General features: G+C 45.4%; 1 non-coding gene across 1 annotated transcript; it reads left to right on the forward strand.

Annotated features, from left to right (window-relative positions):
* The first annotated feature begins 132 nt into the window (after positions 1-132).
* TRNAR-UCU (transfer RNA arginine (anticodon UCU)) lies at positions 133-205 on the forward strand. Its single transcript has one exon. It is a non-coding gene; the product is annotated as a tRNA-Arg (tRNA).
* The last annotated feature ends 10,455 nt before the right edge of the window (positions 206-10,660 follow it).

Below are 10,660 nucleotides of genomic sequence, written 5' to 3' on the forward strand. Positions count from 1 at the left end.
CAGCACTGGGGTGTTTGGTTCATATTCTGACCAGGACATTGTCTGCATGAAGTCCGCATGTTCTCCCTGTGCTTGCGTGGGTTTCCTCCGAGTACTCCGTTTTCCTCCCACACTCCAAAGACATACTACCTCGCGTTGGTGGTGCAGTGGTGAGCATAGCTGCTTTCTAAGCAGCTGATCCGGGTTCGATTCCCGGCCAACATCATCTCATAAGATGGCTGCCTCACCTGGTACGTGTCAACCCCCCCTTCCCATCATATCTGTATATACAATGTTATCTCTACAGTACTGTGCAAACGATTTAGCCAGGTGTGAACAAATTCTGTAACCATAGAAGCCATGTGATCCCTTCCTGGCTATGTCCTGGTCGGAGATCACTATGAACCTACCATAGGGGCCTATTGACATGAAATGTTCCCCACATGTCAGTAACAATCTATGAAATCCATACATACAAAGACACTCCAAAAACAGAGATATTGTGCTGCACAGTTGCTCGGCACTCCCATAAGAGATATTTTGAGACACAGTTGCTCAGCACTCCCATTAAGAAATATTGGGCTGCACAGTTGCTCGACACTCCCATACAGAGATATTCGGCTGCACAGTTAATCGGCACTCCCATACAGAAGTATTGTGCTGCACAGTTGCTCGGCACACCCATACAGATGATATTGGGCTGCACAGTTGCTCGGCACTCCCATAGATATTGGCCTGCACAGTTGCTCGGTACTCCTATACAGACGCATTGTGCTGCACAGTTGCTCGGCACTCCCATAGAGAAATTTTACTGCACAGTTGCTTGGACTCCCATACAGTAAGTATTGTGCTGCACAGTTGCTCGGCACTTCCATAGGGTTATTGGGCTGCAGTTGCTTGGAATTCTTAAACAGAAGTATTGTGCTGCACAGTTGCTTGGCACTCCCATAAAGAGATATTGTGATGCACAGTTGCTCAGCACTCCCACACAGAAGTATTGTGATGCATAGCTGCTCGACACTCCCATACAGAAGTATTGTGCTGCACAGTTGCTCGGGACTCCCATAGAGATATTTTACTGCACAGTTGCTCGGTATTCTTATACAGAAGTATTGTGCTGCACAGTTGCTTGGCACTCCCATAGAGATATTGGGCTGCACAGTTGCTTGGCACTCCCATACAGACATATTGGGCTGCACAGCTGCTGGGCAGTAAATGAGTCTCTAGTGAACCCCATGACTTAAAGCAGCACTCCAGCCCTCCCTTCAGTCTTGCACAGTTGTATTGGATCCTTTCCTGTCCTGAAATTGCTTATTGTCATTAGTACAGTGACAGTGCATATTTCTAGCACTGATCACTGTATTGGAGTCACTGGTCCCCAAAAAGTGTCACTTAGTGTCAGATTATCCGCTGTAATGTCACGGTCCCGCTAACAATCGCTGATCGCCGCCATTACTAGTAAGAAAAATGAAAAACAATAAAAATTCCATAAATCTCTCCCATAGTTTGTAGACACAACCGATCAATATACGATTATTGGCATTTTTAGAGGAAGAAATTTTATTTTTTACTTTTTTTTATTGGATGTTTTATAACAGAAAGTCAAAAATATTGTTTTTTTTTTGTTTATAGGCGATAAAATCCCAGCAATAGAAAGTTCTATTTGTGGAAAAAATGAGATGAATGATATTTGTGTAGAGCGTCGCACGACCGCGCAATTGTCACTTATAGGAACGCCGTATCACAGAAAACGGCCTGGTCATGAAGGGGGGGTGAAGAGGTTAAACCCCAATGGTGGAGATAATCACTTTGATAAACGATCAATTTCTTTTCTGATCGATTTCCTCCAATAGGAATAATCGATCGATAGGCGACAACCCATTCAATCGATATGATACATCTGAGGAAGTGGATTTCAATGGAAAAGGATATAATCATAATGGATAATAAATGTATTTCTGTTTCCATGGTGTAATCCCAGAATCTGATTGGTCACAGTAGTAGAGTGGGAGTGGCTTAGATCTTTATCACTGTCTGGGGTCTCCATAGTGGAGATTTAGCCCTCACTTCCTCCGGGGTCAGAAAGGCAGGAAGTGAGCAGAATCTCTCCCACAGCAATAAATAAGGGGAGGAGCATCTACTCTACACACAGTGGCCATCTTGGATTGCAGAGCCTCTTTCCAGGGATAAATGTTTTCGGGGACCAATAGAAATCCCCCAAATGGTTACAAGGGACCCCATACTGAGAGAAATATGTAGGCTGCCATTGCTGATCGCCTTCTGAAAATGCTAAACTCCTGGCTGGCTCTGGCTTCTATGCTTTCTGCATCACTGCATGTTCATTTAGAACTTCTTCCCAATCAGTGATGGAGAACGGACAGAAAGCATCAGACTGACAGCCAGGCAACGAGTAGATTCAGTCTCTGTATTCTCCCATAATAAACAATCCAGGGGATTTACAAGACGCCCCCCCCCTCCCCCCACTACCCTCATAGCAAACACTCTCATTTCTCTCTTTGTAATATGAGACACATCCCCCTCATAACGCTAACAATAAAAACATTCTCCTTTATTTATAATGTAACATATGAGGGAGAAATAAAAAAAAAAATTTGCAGTGAAAGGGTTAAAATGTGTGTGTGGGGAGGGGAGGGGGAGGGGGAGGGGTTACTTGGTTTGACAGCTAAAGGGTTGAAACAAATGAACAATATAGTTTGGTGGTGAAAGGGTTAAAAACTGAAAGAAAAAACAATTAGATTTGGCAGTTGAAGAGAATAAATCTCCCTAAAGGGGGCGCAGACAGCAATAAAAACCTGACAGGGGTTCTAATCCCTCTCCACTCCATCTAACACTAACAATAAAAACATTTCCCTTTATTTATAATGTAACATATGGGGGAGAAATGAAAAAAAAAATTATTTGGCAGTGAAAGTGGCAGTTAAAATGTGTGTGTGGGGGAGGGGGAGGGGGAGGGGTTACTTGGTTTGACAGTTAAACGGCTGAAACAAATGAACAATATAGTTTGGTGGTGAAAGGGTTAAAAACTGAAAGAATTTGGCAGTTGAAGAGAATGAATCTCCCTAAAGGGGGCGCAGACAGCAATAAAAACCTGACAGGGGTTCTAATCCCTCTCCACTCCATCCAACACTAACAATAAACAAGTTTTCCCTTTAGTGATAATTTTACATTTGGGCAAGAAATGTGAAAAACACATTTTGGTTTTGTCGGTAAAAGGGTTAAAAATGGGGGGAGGGTATAAAAAAAGAAAAGAAGTTGGTTTGGTGCTAAAAGGGTTAAAAAAAATATAAAACTTACAAAAATCTGTGTTTTGATAAAAAAAAAATGATTCATAGAAAGGGTTAAAAATGAAAAAAAAATACGATTTTGTAGGGCAAGGGTTAAAAACAAAAGGGGGAGGGGAATTGGTTTCATAAATGAAAGGGAAAACATTTGATTTGGCAGTGAAAGGGTTAAAAATGGAGAAATAATTGGTGTGTAATAATGATAAAATAAAAGAAAAGATTTGATGGAGGATTTCTAAGGCTCCATTCACAATGTTATCATAAGAATAGAGATCTTTATTTCAGCCATGGGACTGTAAGGGTTAAATCTCATTCACAATAACATGTTCTTCCAGGAGCCGTATATCCCTATTAGATCCGTATACTGATCCTACAGGCTGAATTCACAAAGCTCACAAATAAGGACGTGGCCCCTTTAAGAAAAATCGTCAGTTATTTTTCAAAAAAAAAAAAAAAAAGGTCACCTGACTGCACTCTGCGATCTGATTGGTCCCTTGATTCTCTGCCTATGATGTCATCGGCTGAGTCTCTATATAGCCAGACGCAGGTCAGTGAGCTCTCAGAAGCTCAGAGATCACAGACCAGTGAAGACGTGCTTCTTATCTCTCCTGAGATATTTCTTGCGATTTTATTGGATTTGATTTCGTTCGATTCAATTTCATTGCGATTTCTATTGTCATACATTTAAAGCGAGTTTCTTTATTCCTAATAATGAACCGATTTAAATGTAATTGGCTTCTTTCTCTGAAAAACACCAAAGAGAAAGCCAGCAAAGGAGGGGCAATGGTAGGAGGTATCAGTGACCAGCCTGCAGATACCCCCCCAACCAAAAAGCCCCCCAAAATGAAGAGGATTGTGCGCGGCTGTTTCAGAGCCGTCGTTGGATGTTTCGGCTGTAACCGAGATACTGGGATTGGTAAGTGTTATGGATAGTGATAGATACAAAAAGTACTCTGGATAAGTCACCTACACTCATCAATCAAATTATTGATTATTTGTTTTCATAGAATTATAGAACAGAAGGGATATTAAAGTGATTGATAAGCCACAATCTGATCTTTATAACATTTCCTCTGTCAGATAAAAATCTGCATCCTCGTGCCTGTGCGTTATTTATAAATAAAACGCTTTCTAGTTGTATTAAAGAGGAAGGAATCCCATCGATTTAACACTTTCAAAAAACATTTCTATTTCTGGCATGTCGGGAATGCTAACTGTCACATTGGTTGTGCTCTCAACCAAACTGTCAAACCATCCAATGGCTGGTGTCATAACGGATCACATGTGCAGCATTATGGCAGTTGAAGATTCACCACTTCACCCTTCTTATGTGTATGTTGGTCTTGCTGATGGGTACATGATCTCTATTTGTTATCAGATGAGACACTGTAGGTGTCCTGGGGGATGCTATTGATTAAATATGTCCGCATTCATCATCACGGGTGTTTAATAATAAGAAACAGAAGCACTGCAGATTACTCCACCGCACCCGAAAGTGAAGAATCAGACCCCTTTTTCATTTTAGTGGGTCGGCATAACTGCCAGGCAACCAAAATTTTTATATAAAGGCCATTAGTCATCCCTGTGTCCCTGTCATGTTGGGATTATTTATTGTCCCTTGCACTGGAATTTTGAACTTTTCTCTCCATAATTTGATGTTGTATACAAATACATATATATATATATATATATGTAGGTGCTAAATCCGATTCTTATTTTTTTATTGCAGATGTACAACGTACTCCCCCAGTGAAGAAGATAGTATTTGAAAGCGACTTTGACATACCACCAGCACATAGTTGCCAACATTGTGAAAAAAAAATGAGGGACACTTTTGTGGCTGCAGGCGGAGCTGTCCAATAATTAGGGGGCGGGGCATATGTCAGCAGGCGTGGCCTAGCAAAAATAGACAAGTGCGGCGCGCGAGCAGAGTCCGTCCTTGCATCAGATGTCCCCGGCGGAGCCCCCCCTCACACCAGGAGTCCCCGGCGGAGCCCCCCCTCACACCAGGAGTCCCCGGCGGAGCCCCCCTCACACCAGGAGTCCCCAGCGGAGCCCCCCCTCACACCAGGAGTCCCCGGCGTAGCCCCCTCTCACATCAGGAGTCCCCGGTGGAGCCCCCCCTCACATCAGGAGTCCCCGGCGGAGCTCCCCCTCACATCAGGAGTCCCCGGCGGAGCCCCCCTCACATCAGGAGTCCCCGGCGGAGCCCCCCTCACATCAGGAGTCCCCGGCGGAGCTCCCCCTCACATCAGGAGTCCCCAGCGGAGCTCCCCCTCACATCAGGAGTCCCCGGCGGAGCCCCCCCTCACATCAGGAGTCCCCGGTGGAGCCCCCCCTCACATCAGGAGTCCCCGGTGGACAATGTCTCCGCCGGCCGCCGACCTCTAGCGGCGGTGGCGGCGGTTTCGAAAACGGGAACCGGATTTTTCGAGACATTTCCCGGGACACCACAAATCCGGGAATGAAGTCCGGGACAGTTGGCAGCTATGCCAGCATGGTGACGTTCACAAGGAGTCTCCACCAGAAACACAGATTTCTACACTGGTGGCGGCTGCCACTCCAGTAACCGGAGGGTCCTCTCATCGGGCCTCCATTTTTGTTTTTGGAGCTTCTGAATCACCATCAATGTAGCTGGACAAACCAGACAATTGGTTGTTCCTAGAAAAAGACTCAACAAAAAGTCAGAGGAACCCTCCTAGGGACCAGGTTAATCAAAAATATCACATTCTAAAGGGAAAGGTAGAACAAGGGGGAGTATGGAAGAGGGAGAGGGAGGAAAAGGGGGGGAAGGGAAGGTTGAAGAAAGAAGGGGGTGAGGGTTGGGGGGAACCCCCACACCCCTTCCTTACTCCTAACCTCCCCCCCTCCTTTCCTCCCTCTCCCTCTTCCATACTCCCCCTTGTTCTACCTTTCCCTTTAGAATGTGATATTTTTGATTAACCTGGTCCCTAGGAGGGTTCCTCCTACTTTTTGTTGAGTCTTCTTCTAGGAACAACCAATTGTCTGGGAGGAAAAGGGGGGGGAGAGAAGGTTGGAGAAACCTCCCCCCCTCCTTTCCTCCCTCTCTCCTTCTTCCATACTCCCCCCCTTGGGCGTGTGTTGGACCGGCTATGAGGGGAGGTTGGAGCCCGGTATGTTTTTGAGGTGTGTGTTGGACCGGCTAAGGGGAGGTTGGAGGCCGGTATGTTTTTGAGGCGTGTGTTGGACCGGCTATAAGGGGAGGTTGAAGGCAGGTATGTTTTTGAGGGAGGTTGGAACTCTTTTTGTCTTCAGAGGCGTGAGGAGTCTTTCCGGCTTTCTTTAGGCTTTCTCTGCTGGAGAAATGAGAACTCTTGCCACCAGTGAGGTCCTATATGGAGAAGACCAAGGCCTCACTCACACGAGGTGTATGAATCTGTACCCTGTGTGGGGGCTGTGTTTACCCCAAAAAGGACATCCATGTGGGTGCAGTTGCGCGGATGCACCCTGGGTGCGTTCGGGGCCGTGCACCGGCACCCACACAGATGTCACATTGGGTACAGCCTCTGCACCCCAGTTGGCATATGGGCAGCACAGAGGCTTAGGGGTTAGCCTTGCAGCACTGGGGTCCTTGTTTGAGATTCTGACCAGGACACTATCTGCATGGAGTTTGCATGTTCTCCCTGTGCTTGCGTGGGTTTCCTCCGGGTTCTCCGGTTTCCTCCCACACTACAAAGACATGCTACTTTGCGTTGGTGGTGCAGTGGTGAGCATAGCTGCCTTCCCAGCAGCTGACCCGGGTTCGATTCCCGGCCAACGCCATCTCCAATACTTGGAGTCCTCAGAGAGAAAAGCGCTATACAAGGTCAATACGGAGAATATATTAGCGGTGGAATAAAGAATGAAGCGAATGTGTGGAATGTTTGAGGAAGAAAATGTTCTCCCAGAATCTATAGAAGGTGAACCCAGCACCTGATAGAAGACGCATAGTCTGCGATCACACCTAGGCCTTCTGGTTTGCGGTTGGAATTACTGCAATTCCCGATTTGCTGCAAAACACGGGACACGCTTGTGATACCGTTACTTTCAATGGCATCTCAATCACTGGACAATATTGTCACCTATACAATAAAATCAAGGTAAGTGCAGCGCAAAAAACTAAATAAAAGAAAAAAAAGAAAAAGTCCAATCAAGATGGAAGTTCCAATCACCCGACAAAAGGAATGGCAGGATCCCTTGTGTGAAAATAGGGGGAAAGAAGTCCTTCTGATGTGCAGTGACAGTATCCTTCACCAAAAAAGCCTAAATACGCTTACCAGAAATGGTGGACCTCCCTGCCACAGAAGGTCAAAAGCGCATGTATCCCCCTCAGGGATGTTGCAAACCTCCCAGGTTAGAGCGGTCCTCAATCCCAGTGAGTGGAACTCCTGTCCAGCAAGGAAATCCAATCAAGCAGGGGGAACCTCCAAATAGCCTCCAGAAGCAGATGAAATCATAGTGTGCAGCGCTCCAAAAAAGGCAAAGGGAACACTCTAAGTGTACTCCGTTTAATGGTCACAAAATATAAGTATAAAATAGCAGCTCTAGGTAGCGCAAATGGATAAAAACTTTACAATAAAAGCCGATCCACAGACCAGCTGCATAGAGGTGGCAGCAGGGCATTGCAGAGTATTGGCAGGGCATTGCAGAGTATTGGCAGGGCATTGCAGAGTATTGGCAGGGCATTGCAGAGTATTGGCAGTTAGTAATAATAATAAGAAGAAGAATATTACCAATAATAATAAAAGTATAATAAATGTTTTTAGCTGAATTCCGCTCTTCTTTTCAATGGGGGACTTTTCTCCACAGAACACAAAACTTCTATGACATCCATGTGATGAATCGGACCTATCAGGGAGCAGATTGCAGAAGCCCCTCCCCTCGATGGACCAGTTCGGCCAGCAGGGGGGCTCTGTGTGTGTATGGAGGACTACATCTCCCAGCATGCCCCGCTCTCCTCATAGAGATCTGTGTTAATGTTGTGTAGAGATGTGATGGAAATATAATATCCCCCCCCCATGGTGGCTCTCCGGGGTACACACACTATGGATGACTCCATGAGATCACATTATATTACTATACATCATGAGGACAGAGATTTAGAAGCTCAGACTGGCACGACAGTTAACAAAGATGGCCGCCGGGGGGACAGTGAGGGGGCGGAGACTTCACTGTCATGTGACATTTCCATGGAAACCAGGAAGTGGTGTGATAACAACAAGAGGCAGCTGTGATTGGAGATCCCGATGGCTCAAGGGAGGAGGACTGACCAATCAGGAGCGGAGGGGGAGGAGCTACAGGTCCCAGCAATACCGCACAGTATAGCCAGGCGTAGGAGGAGGAATGCCCGGATGTGGATACGTGAACCAAGGCCCCGAACCTCCCTGCACACCACGCTGCAGATAAAGTCTCTATTGGGAAATGTTTTTTTTTTTTTGGCTGCGGATAGTGAAGGGCAGGGGGGGAGGCAACCCGGGGACCCTCCAGATGTTGCAGAACTACAAGTCCCATCATGCCTCTGGGAGTCATTGTACCTGCCAGCCTTGCAATGCCTCATGGGAAATGTAGTTCCACAACAGCTGGAGTGCGACTGGTTGCCTCCCCCTGGTGTAATCCCCCCGCACTGTGTGCTTTTTATGGGATATCTCCAGTCACTTCCTGTCCCAGAGACACAACAGGAAGGCGAGAAGAAATCCCCGATCAGTTGTCACCAAAACAGGTTTCTCCATTGAAAGATCGATCGTCACCATCCGTTTCCGTGACAACTAAAATCTGGATTTCCTATCGCTTCCTGCCCCCGATGACCAATGGGGGTCACCCGACACAATTCACCACTTCACCCCCCGAGACTCTTTATTGAGACTTTGTTAATTACAAGTTAAAATCTGTTTGTTTTTTTGCTATTATATATATATTTCTTTTTTTTTCAGACACCCTAGAGAATAAAATGGCGGTCGTTGCAATACTTTATGTCACACCGTATTTGCGCAGCGGTCTTACAAGCGTAAATTTTTTTGGGGGGAAAAAAATACACTTTTTTTTTTAATTAAAAAATAAGACAACAATAAAGTTAGCCCAATTTTTTTTATATTGTGAAAGATGATGTTACGCCAAATAAATTGATACCCAACATGTCGTGCTTCAACATTGCGCCCCGCTCGCGGAATGGCGACAAACTTTGACGCTTAAAAATCTCCATAGGGCGACGTTTAACATAAATTCTACAGGTTGCGTGTTTGGAGTTACAGAGGAGGTCCAGGGATAGAATTATCGCTCTTGCTCTAACGATCGTGGCGATGCCTCACATGTGTGGTTTGAACGCCGTTTTCATATGCGGGTGCTGCTCACGTATGCGTTCGCTTCTGCGCGCGAGCTCGGCGGGACGGGGCGCTTTACTTTTTTTTTTTCTGATTTATTTAACTTTTTTACTTTGACACTGTCTTTAGAAAAAAAAAAAAAATGGTGTCACTTTTATTCCTATTAGAAGGAATGTAAATATCTCTTGTAATAGAAAGAAATCATGACAGGTCCTCTTTAATGTGAGATCCGGGGGGTCAAAAAGACCCCAAATCTCATATTTACACTAAAATGCAATAAAATAATTAATGTCTTTTTTAAAAATTAAAAAATGTCCCCTTGAGGACCATTGGGCGGAAGTGACGTTTGACGTCGCCTCCATCATCCAATGGGATGGAGCTGAGTGGGAGGGGCCATCGTTCCCTCCCTCCACTTCCAGCCTCTGAGAATAGAACATCGGATCGTCTCCGCCGGTACTGACGGCTCCGCAGCGCGGCGGGAGGGGGGGAGGAACCTCTCCTCCCCCCCCCCCCCCCCGATAAAAGTAATCTTGCGGAAAATCTGCGGCAGAGACCACTTTTATCGTAAAAAGAATCGCCCGCCGTCTCTGAAAATACCGGGGTTGTGGCCGCTCACTTCTGCCGTAACAACGGTATTCAGCGTCAGAACACGTCTGACCAGAAAGACTGAAAAAAAAAGAAAAGTACCTTTTAAAAAACGTCCAACTTCCTCCCGAAATCAGAGGTGTGAGATCACCGGTCCCGATATTCCATCATAAAATGTATATTAACCCCTTACCTCCCGGGCACTCTCACCCCCTTCCTGCCCAGGGAACGGCCAATTCTCAGCTTTCAGCGCTCTCACACTTTGAATGACAATTACGCCGTCCTGTAACACTGCATACAGAGGACTTCTTTTATTATTTTCTTCACACAAATAGAACTTTTTTTGGTGGTATTTAATCACCACTGTTTTTTTTTTTTTTTTTTTTTTTTTTACAAAAAAAACAAATAAAAAAATTAAAATGTTGAAAAAAAAAAAAAGTTTTTCTTAGTTTCTGTCAATAAATTTTGTAAATTTAA

This window comes from Aquarana catesbeiana, linkage group LG08, assembly GCF_042186555.1.
Source record: "Aquarana catesbeiana isolate 2022-GZ linkage group LG08, ASM4218655v1, whole genome shotgun sequence".
In the NCBI taxonomy this organism is placed as follows: Eukaryota; Metazoa; Chordata; class Amphibia; order Anura; family Ranidae; genus Aquarana; species Aquarana catesbeiana.